Below are 13,493 nucleotides of genomic sequence, written 5' to 3' on the forward strand. Positions count from 1 at the left end.
ATTGTGTCAAAATGGAGACACTGTGGATATAAATGGACACACAGCATATCATCATATATTATAATTCTGAACTTTTCTTTTTCACATATAATGGGAATAACCTGTATCACTAAATGTGCTTTTAATTCCACTTCTTATAGAATATAGTTGGCTTGGTTGGTTAAAAGGGGATATATGTAGGTTACACACAAATAGTAAACCATTTAAAACAATAGTTTTGAACATCTGGAGATTTTGGTAAATCTAAAAGTGGTGGTGGTGTGTTTGTGGGGGACCTTGAGATACTAACAGATGACTGTATTCTTAAATTTTCTTTTGGGAGAAGGAAAAAGGAAAATTACAGCCAGAGTTTACTGAGTGGCCTTGTTAAAAAGATGCTAACTTATAAACATTTTTCCCCTTAAACAAAGGTCATGTCACTCAATTCATCAAAAATATGTATAATTAGGTGACATGCTCAGGATCCCTTTTGTGTTTCTGTTAGACTGAAGCTTCCTCTCAATAAATATACTCTGCTCTTAACCTCCATTGTTTCTCAAATTCATTCTTCGATTTTAGAGAACATGAACTCATACTGGGACATCTAGTAGGTTGGGTGTTTCATTCCCCTATATCATTTGGAGGTCCTCCACCAAGATTATTGGGTAAGAGTTTGCTTTTGTTTCATAGGCTCTGGACTGGGACTCTTTAGGTAACAAATTTTTATGTTTCAAATTTTGCTTTGTCTTTGCCCATTGCTTATGATTTGTCTTTGCCTACTGTTCATAATTTTTTCTTATATAGTTTTGTTAAAAGAATGATAAATCTTAAAGTAAAACACAGTAAAGTTATAAGGTTATGATGTTTCTTTAATGGGACATTTTAATTTATTTTGTTCTTGTACCTGAGCAATTAAATTTATTGGTTAACCATAGTTTTGTCTCACCTTATGCACACCTTGCGAGTTCCCATTTTTCCCCATCTTGGACCCATCTCACCTCAAGGTCTTACTCTATAAAAGTCCTCAGAAAAGACAGAGTCCTTGGCAACCCACTTGGGACCCCATCTGTCTCTTTCTCTGATAGAAGCTTTCTTTCTCTCAATAAACATATTCTGCTCTTAAAGAAAGAATATGTATATTAACCTTCATTTGTAAATTTCCAAAGAAACAATATGCTATCTGTACCCACTCAAATCACTGACTGTATTTAGAAATGAAATCAGATGCACAAGCTTAAATATAGTTTCTCTTATACAAAAAACAAAATATAAATAAAGAACAAAATAAAAATTAGGTAATAGGACACTGGGAAATAGTCTCAAATAGGAAGGGGATGAAGAGATGAAAGCAGGAAAGGAGGGAGAGGGGTGGAAAAAAGGAATTAGGAATTGTTACGTATAGGTACCAACTCCACACAAGGAATGTAAACATTTTGTGCTAAAACTTGCGCAAAAAGAGAAAAGGAAAGGGATCAAGAGGTGGAAGGAGAGGAAAAGGATGGAAGGGAAAGGGGATGGAAGAAGGAATCAAAATGTATTAAGTACATGTATCAACTTCTATAAGAAATGTAGACTTTGTATATTAGAGACACATAGCAATAAAACAATGAATACCACATAAAAATACTATTTTATTGTTTAAAATACAGTTTACAAGACCATCCAAATGGTAAATAACTTTTGGAACAAAACTGACTCTCCATGAGGTAAAATTACTATTAAAAAAACAGTGAAAAAATATGTAATGGTATTCTATCTATCTATCTATCTATCCATCTATCTATATATCTGTATCTTAAAAGTTATACATAAAACTACTGGCTATACTATGTACCATGTATATGTTATAAAAGTCTCCCAAAGAGAACTTTTAAAGTGACATAAGAATAAATAGAAACAGAAATCTTAAATTATTTTTTCTATGTCTGGTGAAGTATGTGGCATGCACTCAGGAATATGATACCATTATCAAGATTTTCAAATTTCAAATATATACAAGATGACAGAGAAGACTAAACTGAATCCTGTGGCGGATCAAAATATCTAGTCACAAATTTCTGTTGCCCTTGTATGCATGTCTCTTTGCCATGTAGCTTTACTAAACTTGTCATTAGAAGCATAATTTACTTCTCTATCCTTTTCTCAGCAACCAATGTACCCTCTGCCAAAAAAAAAAAAAAAAGGTGACACAGGCAATCTGAACATTACCAACCTTGACTTAGTTGACATTTATAGAACACTATGCCCAACAGTAAGAGAACACACAATTTTTTCAAATTCTTCAAGAGTCTGGAATGTTGCAAAACAAAGATCAATGAATTTAAAAAAGACTGTACTTGTATATTCTCTAACCATAATGGAATTACATAAGAAATCAACAGTAATTAGAAAGATCTCAAGTTTCTAGAAAATGAAGCAACACACTTCTAAATAATGTGGGAGTCAAAGAAATTATAAATATTGAAAATATTTTCAATGCAATGATGAAAGTAACAACCAATAGAAATTTGTGGGATACAATTAAAGCATTGATTATAGAAAATTTATAGCTTTAAATGTGTTGAGGAAAAAAAAATCTAAAATTAGTGATTTGAATTCCCATCTTAAGAAAATTTAATTCCAAAGGAGAAACAAAGAAATAGAAGACAAAACAACAAAGATATCAATGAGATTGATTTAATAAAATGATCAGTAAAACTGATTTACCTCTAGGCTAAACTAATTAAGGGGAGAAAAAAAGAGGTAAGACATACATTATTAAAATCATGACTAAGAAGGAGATATGGATCCTATGAACATTACAGAATAAGGTAGCAGTGTGAACAACTTCATGCAAGCATTATCTGACAACCTACCTGAACTGAGAATTTCCTTCAAGATACAAATAACAAATACTGACCCCAAAAGACAGAAATCTTAAATATGATTATCAATACATAAACTTCATAGCTAAGTTTTTCTTCAGGTCTAAGTTGCTTCATTGGTGAATTCTTAGAGAAGAAAAGTAACAGTGTGACTTGAATTTTTTAGCAGCAGAGAAAGAGGGAACACTTCCCAAATCATACATTACAGTCAATGTTTCAGGAATACCAAACCCACACAAATACAAAACAATAAAAGAGAACTACAGACTAATATGTGTAATATTCAAACATGAGAGAAAAATAAAAATACAGTATAATAATCATAACCAAATGAGTAGACTCAGTAATTCAAGGTTAGAATCGATGAGTGGAGGCCAGGAACCGTGGACCTGCCAGACAGGAAGGTTACAGTGGGGAAGCCGTGCAGTCCCCACCCACTGTGTGCTGATGGAGGACTTGCTGGCTGCCAGGGAGAAGCAGTAGGGAAGAAATGTGCCCCCATATCCCACATCCAGAGGACCTGCTGGGGAGAAGCAGTTGGGAGGCAGTGCAGCCCCTACGCTCTGTACACCAGTAGACGTCTCGCAGGCAGCAAGGAAGTAATGCAGCCCTCAACTCCATGCACCTGTGCAGGTCCTGCTGGCCGGGGTGAAGCTGAGGGGAGCGGTGCGGCCTTCCTGTGTGCCAGTAGAGGCCCTGTGGGCCGGGGAAACAGCAAGGAAGCTGCCTCCGCCTCCTCTCCCTCCCCTGACCCTGAGAGCACCACACACGACACAGGCTGAGATGATGATAACTGAAATAGGGAAGCAACCTGACATTTATATTATCTGAATGCTTTGCAGGTCTGGGGTCAGTGATCCCGGCAACTATTTAGAGGATAACAATACGTAATACAGTATCGGTTGTGGATTTCCTACTGTCTTGTCACTGTTTTGTTTTGCTTTATTTTACTGTGCTGTTTTATTCCCTTTAAAATAGTAATAATGATAAAAAAGAATCAATGAGTGTAATTCACCATATTAAAATAACTGAAAAAGTCATATAAATGTTTAAAGAACTACTAAAAAAGCCATCACAAGCTATATATACAAGGTAACTTTTAAACCTGAGTACAGGCTCTATAAAACTTTACAAATACCATAAAACTCAAAGGTCAAAGAGTCAATGTTTTCTTCTTGACTCAGTAACAAGAAAGGACTTTTACTACTTTAACACTTATTGAATGTTATGGTGTGATAAATTTAAAAGGGGACACATAAAGATTGGGATGGGAAGAGAAAAGCTGTCTTCATTTGCAGGTAACATCATCATATACACAGACAATCCCAAAAAACATGCCATTTTTTGTCTTAAATATACATATTAGTACTACAGGTAACTTTGTTTTTCAATTTATGTAATTTAACAAAATATTTTGGGATGAATTTATATGATCCTTAAGTCAATCAAAAAGAGCAACATTTGGATAGTTTTCTCATTTAAATCATTTCAATCAAATAACTTTTGATAACTGAAATTACTACAAAGAGGATAAAAGATTAAACCAGATATAACTAGATGCAAGAACAGTGTGCTCAAAAGAATAAATGTCCACAAAAACTCCAATTTTTAATTTTATTGCAGTTAGGGAGAATACATTTTTATTAAATTTTTGCTTGTGGTTAAAAACAGAAAGAACAATCTTGTCTCTGAACTCTCCACCAAAATCAAGCAACTACTATATTTTAAAACATTTGTTTTTAGTTGTTCTAAAGGTTACCTTTTTTCTCTAGATAATAAGTACACACTATCATTTCCTATCAAACTGTAGACAATATACTGACTGGCTACTACTGACATCCAAGAACTTCAGTCTAGTCTCCCTTCCTGCAAATTACTGCAATTACAGTACTGTTTTTAGTTCTTCGCCATAATGTTTTTGTAATCTTAATATACTTATAGCCCAATTTCTTATTCAATTATAGGCAGTATCTATCTTGATATTCACTCTTCCTTCTCCTCTTTATACCTTTTATATTCTAAATTCTACCAAAGTTGACAACTATTATTTCATTTTCTAAATATAATTATGCTATCAAGGTTGACTATAAAAGCTAAAAATCAGCAAGGTTTATAATATTCTAGTTTATTACAAAGCTGAGTATGATTATTATGTTTCTTTTATGCATAGCCTTTTACTTTTCTTGGATTTTGGTATGGTTTGAATGTCTCCATCAAAACTCATGTTGAAGTTTAATTGCCATCTTGATGGTTTTAAGAGGTGAGAACTTAGTAATTAGGTCATGAAGGCTCTGCCTTCATGAATGGGTTTAAGTGGGTTACTGCAGATAAAGTGACATAAATCTTTTGGCCCCTTCTTCAGCTCATAGGTGCTCACTTGGCCTACCACCATGTTATGACAAACCACAAAGGAGACCACCCATGCTGGCACCATTCCCTTGGACTTTTCTAGCCTCCAAAAGTATGAGTCTAATATGTTTCCACTGTTTATGAATTATCCAGTCTGTAGTATTTATTGATACTGTTAGGAAGATTCAATGTAACCAGTCAAAAAGGGAATTCATACCAGTCTGCTACAATATCTAGCTTCATAAACTAGGAAGACACACTATGAAACAAATAACAGCTCAGACATTACAATGTACTATACTGTTCAAAACTTAATGTACTTTTACAGAACTAAGGGCCAGGAATTTAGTTCAGCAGCATAAGCACCTGCTTTGCAAGTATGTGGTTGTAAGTTTGATCCCTGGTACCAAAAAAAAAAAAAAAAATTTTAGGAAGCTCAAATGATTTTACAATTATTTGATTAAGAAGCTGTCTTCTAAGACACAAAGATGGTAACTGACATGTCAACATTTAGTAAGGGGAAAACTACCAATTCAAATATAACGAACTCCCAAAGAGTAGTAAATTATATTGATGATAATAAATATGTACTTAATTTATCTATGCAGGGCAACTAAAGCACGTATTTAGGTATAAATAAAAGAAAGAGAAAGTAGGGAAAAAGGAACAGCTTCAGAGGAAAACTACTTCTCATAGAGTGAAGAAAACAACATGGAACAATTTAACATGGTCCTTTTGGACAGCTAAATGTGAGCTGTTTATTTAAAAAGTTAATGGGGGTACTGAAGAACAAAATGTCTATGATTATAGATGGGGGGGGGCGGATTCAGTCAATTCCTAGCACCACTAACAGTGTTTCCTTAACCAACTGGCTGTTTTCAAGTTCCACCAACATTTGGATACTTTCCTATTCCAAAAGGTAAGCTACAACTAAAGTTAACGTCCATAGAACTTTTTACTCAAAATCCTTGTGGATGGTGGAAGCTTGCTTTTTATGTTTCTGTCAAAGAATACCTGGTTCTTTCATGAGTCCCAAGGAAGGTCAAGGCTGATGTAGTAGAAAAGGTAAAAATGGGGGTTCATTTACTCTTTGAAACAGTCATCGCTTCCATTCATGGAATATATGTGGAAGCTGCAGGCCAAACCAAGCAAGTCCAAATATGAGGTGATGCAAGTTTATATCAACTCCAGAGACTATGACTGTTTAGACCACCAGGACCTTATCCTTTGTCAAGAGATTGGCAGTATTGTGGTCAGTAGCTAAATAGGGGTCAGTTTAGAGCATATCCAAGCAATATTCTGACACTGAAACATGATGTGCATTAAGACATGTGCGAATAAAGTGTGTGAAACGAATTCAAAGGGAGCAAAGTCTACCTCTGGGTAAGCGTGGGAACAGCTGCTAACACATAAGGCATTTAGGTTATGTCTAAGGCACATAACCTAATATGAAGACAGTCTAGCAGTTGGAATGGCAGAAGCTATCTTCCTGGGCAATGGAGTAACACTGCTAAGAGTACAGTGACAGAGGTACATCAGGAAATTAAAATCTCACAATGGTATCAGTTGATACTTAATATAGGAGAATACTACTACCTTGATTATAACAGATTTACTTGGGAAAAGCAGTGCTTCATAAACTCTTACAGAATCCTATGTATCTGATTATCTAATAAACAAAACATCCTACAGTCTGTTATCTTTCAACAACATACACATACGGAGTTTGCAACATGTATTAATCTGTATTTAAATGTTTCTGAAACCTGTACACTTTGTGGCATAACTGATACTTTATAAGAGAAAACAAAATTAGTAGTATGTATTAAATATCCACTATATGCTCAGTATAGGCACCAATGTTTTTCAAGTCCTCCTCAGCTTTGGGAGAGGGAAGTAGGAGACAGGGAGGTAGAGAACCAAGGAGAGAGAGAAAACCAGACATGGTGTGTACATGCACACATGCAGAGACTGGCTGATAATGTCAGTCACCCATGTCTAGCTTTTTAGTTTCTAAGACCTGGCTGCATTCTTGCTTAAAAGCTCTGTAGAGCCTAACCTGCTGCTCTTGGAGATTAGGAAATACCCTGCTATCCTTAGTATCTTTCTTTGCTTTAACTAGCTTTAGTGGGTATTTGCTTCTCTCTCATAATTTCTAGTTTACCAAGAATTGACCTAGAGATGGTCAAGAACAATATTTTCAATAAAATCAAAGTGCTGTGTTTATGAAAGTGGAAAGCTACAAATAAATTACAAAGGCAAGATATACTTACTATAGCTTTAGCCTCTGTCTACTGGCCTGAAGTTTAATACCCAAATGTAGGTTTCCACTTGAGTAGAAAGACTGTTTCTAGTCCATTAGCCTCCCCTGCAATGTCTAACAATTATCAAGCATTGCTCACGCATGCTAATTAAACAGCAACTGCATGAGTTGAATCATAGATCAATACATACAAGACTGCAGACAACCTGCACTTAACTTTACCAATAATGTCACAGGTTAAAAAATTCTAGTTGTATGTGTACCTGTCTTGAGAGAGCAATTTAATAACAACACTAAGATAGCTTTTCAGAGCTCTCACAAGCTGACATCATTTAGTCTTTCTTGAACCTGGCTGAGATGCCTTATTTTCCCATTGAAGGGAAAACAACATACTGATATTTTAATTCTTTCCTAACACAAACTTTATATGATAGGTAAGAAGAGGATATATTTCAACAGTATATCAATGTAACTTTTTAAAATTATGTAACTTGTTCTCTCCTAAAAGGCCTTACATCACTGAGTAAACAAAAACCTAAAAAAAAGAATCACTAAGTGAAAGCTGCTAAATGACAGTAGCCAGGAACATTCTGAGCATGCTTTTTTCAAATAAATTTCTGAAAAATATGAGAACTATGGTAAAGTAGTATGGAGAAAGAAAAAGTACAAAACATAGTAATCAGTATATACATGTACATGACACCAGTATAAAACTGAATTTTTGATAGAACTTTTAAATACAGATAACCCATTCCTAGTTCTTTTTGTCCATTCTATAAATCAATACCTATTCTCAATGTATCATAATAAAAAGAATGTTCACAATCCTTAGAAATATTGATTTCTTTTATAAGTCTGCCCTCTAATATTTTCAGAAGAATCAATGTTGACCAAAGAAATTGGTTTAATAAAACTTTTTGGGAAGTAGAAGAAATGTAATGAGAAGTGCATTGATTCTTAAAGGTTTGTCTTATATAAGAAAAATACAAAGTATAAGTAATTTAAAGAGCAAAACAACTGGTAATTTGACATATAGACATATCCTCTACAAACAGGAAGGGGAACTAAAGATGGGGGAAGGGAGAATAAGGGGAAGAAAAAAGAATTAAATCATTATGTACATATATGTATCGACTGCCTCAATGAATGTAATCATTATGTACAGTAAACATACACAAAGAAATACACAAATTTAAGAAATCATTCCAATTTCATAAATATCAATATGTAAGAAATAAAATAGTTTTTTTTTTTTTTAAACAAGAAACCCTAAAAAGTCAAATGTTTAAAATGTGTTCAAATTGCTTCAAAGTTTGATTGCTGGGTTGTAAAACAGACCACTTACCAAAAAAGTTCCATAAAAAATATGGACTTATAAACCATTAAATGCTTCTTTATATGGGTCGCTCCTCTATTATCCACATTCATTATGCTCAGGGACTCTAAATCAAATGTCTAAATGAAAGATGAGGCCCTAAAACAATCATAAGCAAGTCTCTGTTTTTATAGGGAACTCTGCAGCTGAGCTGACACTTGTGACTTGGAGAGAATGCGGGATTGATCCCTCACAGACAATTACAAAAACAGAGCACCCAATTTCTGAAGGTCTAAATGTAATAAGTGACATGGTGAAAAGTACAGCAACAGTTCTTACTGTTAACGGTACAAGTGTTAACTCCAAATTCTGAATCTAATTCAGGCCAGCCTTACTGCGTGCCCTGCCCAAGCCAGGATCTAATGAAAAGACTGGTTCTTTCCCACCTATCTGGGCAGACCAAAATTTAAGTCCCTGTTATCTTTCTTTATTTGTGGCAATAGATAAAGGCTCTAACCTAGCCATTAAAGAACTAGGATGACCAAATTAAATGAGGAAGAGAAATTATACTTAACACAGCTCTTTGCAGATAGCCAGGGACCAGACAATTCACATGGTGATAGTCCAGCAACACAAATGCTCCCTGCAGGAACTTTCTTTTATGAAAAGCATGGTGATAAGAGATGACAAAAAGACAAATAGCATCATAAACTTGCAAGGTGACCTGCTATGTACATTAGAAATGTAACTTTCTGGTAATTTCATTGAATATCAAGAGTTAGTTCAAATTATTTATGGTTGTGGGGCAGAAATTACTATCACACTAGAGATTAACAGCTTTACTGTCCATCCCAACTGGAAGCAAAAAAGATTGTTAAAGATCTGTCTTTGACAAAGGTGCCCAACACATTCACTGGAAGAAAGACAGCCTCTTTAATAAATGGTATAGGAAAAACTGGCTCTACATGCTGAAGATTAAAATTGGACCCATATCTTTCACCATGCATGAAGCTAAGTTTAGAATGGATCAAATTAAAACACAAACATTAAATCTGTTGGAAAATGGAGCAAGTAAAATACTTGAAGACAGGGATATAGGCAAAGACTGCACAGGAACCATCACAAAGAATCAACAACTGGGATCTCACCCTACTGAAAAGCTTTTGTACACCAAGAGAAACCACCAACAGAGTGAAGAGACAACCCACAACATGAGAGAAAATGTTTGCCAGTTGTACCTCAGGACAAAGGATAACACATAAAGAACTTAAAAAAAAAAATGAGCCTTCCCAGATTTAAAGACTCAGTCTAAAAATGGGCATCTGAGATGAATACATACTTCTCAGATGAAGAAATACAAATAGCAAATACATATGTGAAAAATGTTCAACACCACTTTTATTTGAGAGATGCAAATTAAAACAACACTGAGATTCTACCTGACCCCAGAAGGAATGGCTATCATCAAAAAATCAACCAATAACAAATGCTGGAGGAACTATAGGGGAAAGGAACCTTTCTCCACTGTTGATGGGAATGCAGACTGGTGCAATCACTGGGGAAATCAGGATGGAGATTCCTAAAAACTAGGACTAGAGGCCCCATTCAACCCAAGAAGGGTATTCCCCTTCTGGGTATCTTTTCAAAAGAATTCAAAACATCATAAGACATCATACACATATGTGCACCCGTGTTTATAGCAGCAAAATTTGTATTAGCTACACCTTGGAAACAATCTCAGCCTATTGACTGAGGAATGGATAAAAAAAGGTGTGGTATTTTTATACAATGGAGTACTACTCAGCCATGACTTTTATAGGTAAATGGATGCAACTCTTTTTGAGACCATAATCATAAGTGAAATAAATAAGATGGACATGTGTAAACATCATATCATCTCATTAGTGTGAGAAGTTGAAAGAAACATATGTGTATGTATATGTACATATGCATATAAAAATACTTATGTGTGTATATATGTATATAAAATAGTTAAGGCCATTATACTACTGATTTCTGAGTTCCTGAAGAGAAAATTTGTGCTGGTATTGTTTGGACCATTGAATGTAGATATCTTGTGTTCTGGGTAAATGATTTGGGCAATGAGCAATGTATGTACTATTGTTGCCACCAATGATGTGTTTTGAAATTTAGTTCTTTCTTGTTTTTTTCTTTTTCTCCTTGAAATAAAATGGATTTGGAAAAAAAGATCTAGGGCCACATTTCCTATTTTACTATCCATCACTTTAAAAGTCACAACCCCATAACTGATGGTCCTGCCAACTCAACTAATACTCAGTTAAACATGCATAAAGAGAAACATTCTCCTGTGCATCTGAATTCCCTTTTCGTTCCCTCTTCATGCTTCCCTGCTGCCCTGCCCCCTAAAATTGGGGTAACATAAGAAACATTTGCCTCAGAACTGAATGAACTAGTACAACACCATTACTCAATTTCTCTCCAAAAGGATATTTCAGTAAGTCATAATTTTCAGAAATTACTAAAACAACTAGGTTTTAGAATGAAAAAGGAAGTGCAAGTAAAGAGAATCAAATATTAAATGTTTGAAGGGTCACTGAAGTATCAGTCTAACCTTCTTCAAAGCCTGGCTGTTTTCACAGCACAGAAGATGCAAACTAAAAAAATATTTCCCAGGACCCTCCACTACTTACAAAAGTACCTAGCTGTCAAGAATCCCATTACACTTTCAATCACTTCCATTCAACTGCACCACAGTAACAGAAAAAAGAAGATAACTGTATTTATAAGCTGTAAGCTGTTTTCTTTCAAACTGTCTCTTATCAGTCAAGAAGACTTATAACTTGAATGCACATGATCATGTCTTTTCCATAGAAAGTATAACTCTTTGAAACAAACACATGCCAAATGATTTGCTTCGATCAGTTGCCATAAAAATTACTATCAGCTCCCATACAATTTTCCAAAGGATGAAGTTTAACCACTACGTAATGGAATAAATTACAACAGTTCTTAAACTCGGAACCCAGATAAATCAGAGTCTGCCAACTAATGTATTTCTGCTACAGCAGGTGTGATGTTTGAAGTCCCCATCTCAATGATGACAAAAGTTCTCTCTCTCTTTCTCTGTCTCCCTCTCACTCCTTAAAGGGACCCAGAATGAATTCTAGATTTTTCACTTGAACTTTACAGATACATTTTTCTTGTTAGAATACCTTCATGAGGTTTGATTTAAAAAATACAGTAACTATGAAAAATTTTAGAAGTTTATTACATTAAAAGACATGCTCCCACTAACTTCCCTTAAAGGATTCTCCCTCACTTCAAACACACTTATCCCATCATTCTTGCCATTGTTCTCAGTTTTGGAAGCCCTCTTTCACCTATGTTTTCATTTTTGCTGTTGTAGCTGCCTCAATGCTCTGAATCAATTCAAAATATTTATCTTTCATGGTCATTTTGACTTTGGGGAGGAGCCAATGTTCCATGGTATCAGATCTAATGGATAACGTAGATGAGGACACACCACCACGTTCTTATGAGCCTGCTTTCTACTGGCTAGCTCTTGACAGCAGTATTCACCACACAATATGTTAGGTCATGTGTCATAAAGACACTAAGAAACGAGGACTTCGTAAACACACTCATGGAAGAGGATATCCAGAACTGTTTCAGAAAGTAGCAAGAACAATGGGGTATGTTTGAAGTGAGCAGGGGTGTTCTGAGGTAGATAAATGGAAATATGCATTTTTATTTAAACATTTACCATACATTTGGATCACAGCTACACTTTTGAGGGTGATTTTTATCTTATTTAAGGAAGTGGGAGGGCTGTAGAGATAATGTCTTTTGGTGGTTTTTATTTTGTAAAGAAATAACTTTTTGGACCAGGGACATAGCCCAGTAGCACAAGTGCCTGTCTTGCACATGAAGGTCCTGAGTTAAATTCCCGATATAAAAAAATAATCAAAAGACAACTTTTTTAAACCTTGAAATCATTTTCTTTTTGGTATCGAAGACTGAATTCTCGACCTTTTGCTAACCAGGCAGGCATTTACGCCACTGAGCTAAATCCCCAGTCCCAATCTTGAAATAATTTTAAAGTAACAGAAAAGCTGACAAAATATAAGAAAAATTCTTCATTTGTCCCTAACTTAAGTTTCTTGATTAGCATATTTTTTCTCTTTATATTTTCCCAAAGTTATTTGAAGATAAGTTTCAGACATGTTCCTTAACTCTAAATGCTTAAGTGTACCTTTCTTACATATTCACAATACATTATTAAAGTCAGAAAATTAACATTTGCACAATACTATAATTTAGACATTACTCTAGCTGGAATGGAATTTTGAACTATATACCAGTAGGCTTTCCTTGTTGCATAAAGAAAGAATTACTTAAATCAGTGATTAACAAACTACAGTCTATAGGTTGACTTTAAACAAGTTTTCTTATGAAACAGCCAAACTTAGTAATACTTGAGATAGTCACTGTTCTGGAAAGCCTCCAGTGTTTATTGTACGGTCCTTTACAGAAGTGTGCCAAATCATAAGATTTCTTTAATACACCAAAGAGAAAATTAAAAACTCTAAATGTTTACCAATAGGTGAGGTACAAACTAAGATACACAGGGAAATATACATACATAAAACAACAATACATGGACAGAAAAACATGTATACTGGTAAGCTGTGAAAAGTTGTAAGACAAATGACTGTTTAAAGAACACACACATGCTTATATG

The 13,493-nt window shown here is 34.7% G+C and overlaps 1 protein-coding gene across 1 annotated transcript in view; it reads right to left on the bottom strand.

Annotated features, from left to right (window-relative positions):
• Positions 1 to 13,493, bottom strand: part of Pdzd8 (PDZ domain containing 8) — a 114,203-nt gene that overhangs the window by 9,404 nt on the left and 91,306 nt on the right. The window lies entirely within an intron of this gene.

The sequence above is a fragment of the Cavia porcellus genome, unplaced genomic scaffold (assembly GCF_034190915.1).
Source record: "Cavia porcellus strain 051 isolate PalLab524CR breed Dunkin Hartley unplaced genomic scaffold, mCavPor4.1 scaffold_2, whole genome shotgun sequence".
NCBI lineage: Eukaryota > Metazoa > Chordata > Mammalia > Rodentia > Caviidae > Cavia > Cavia porcellus.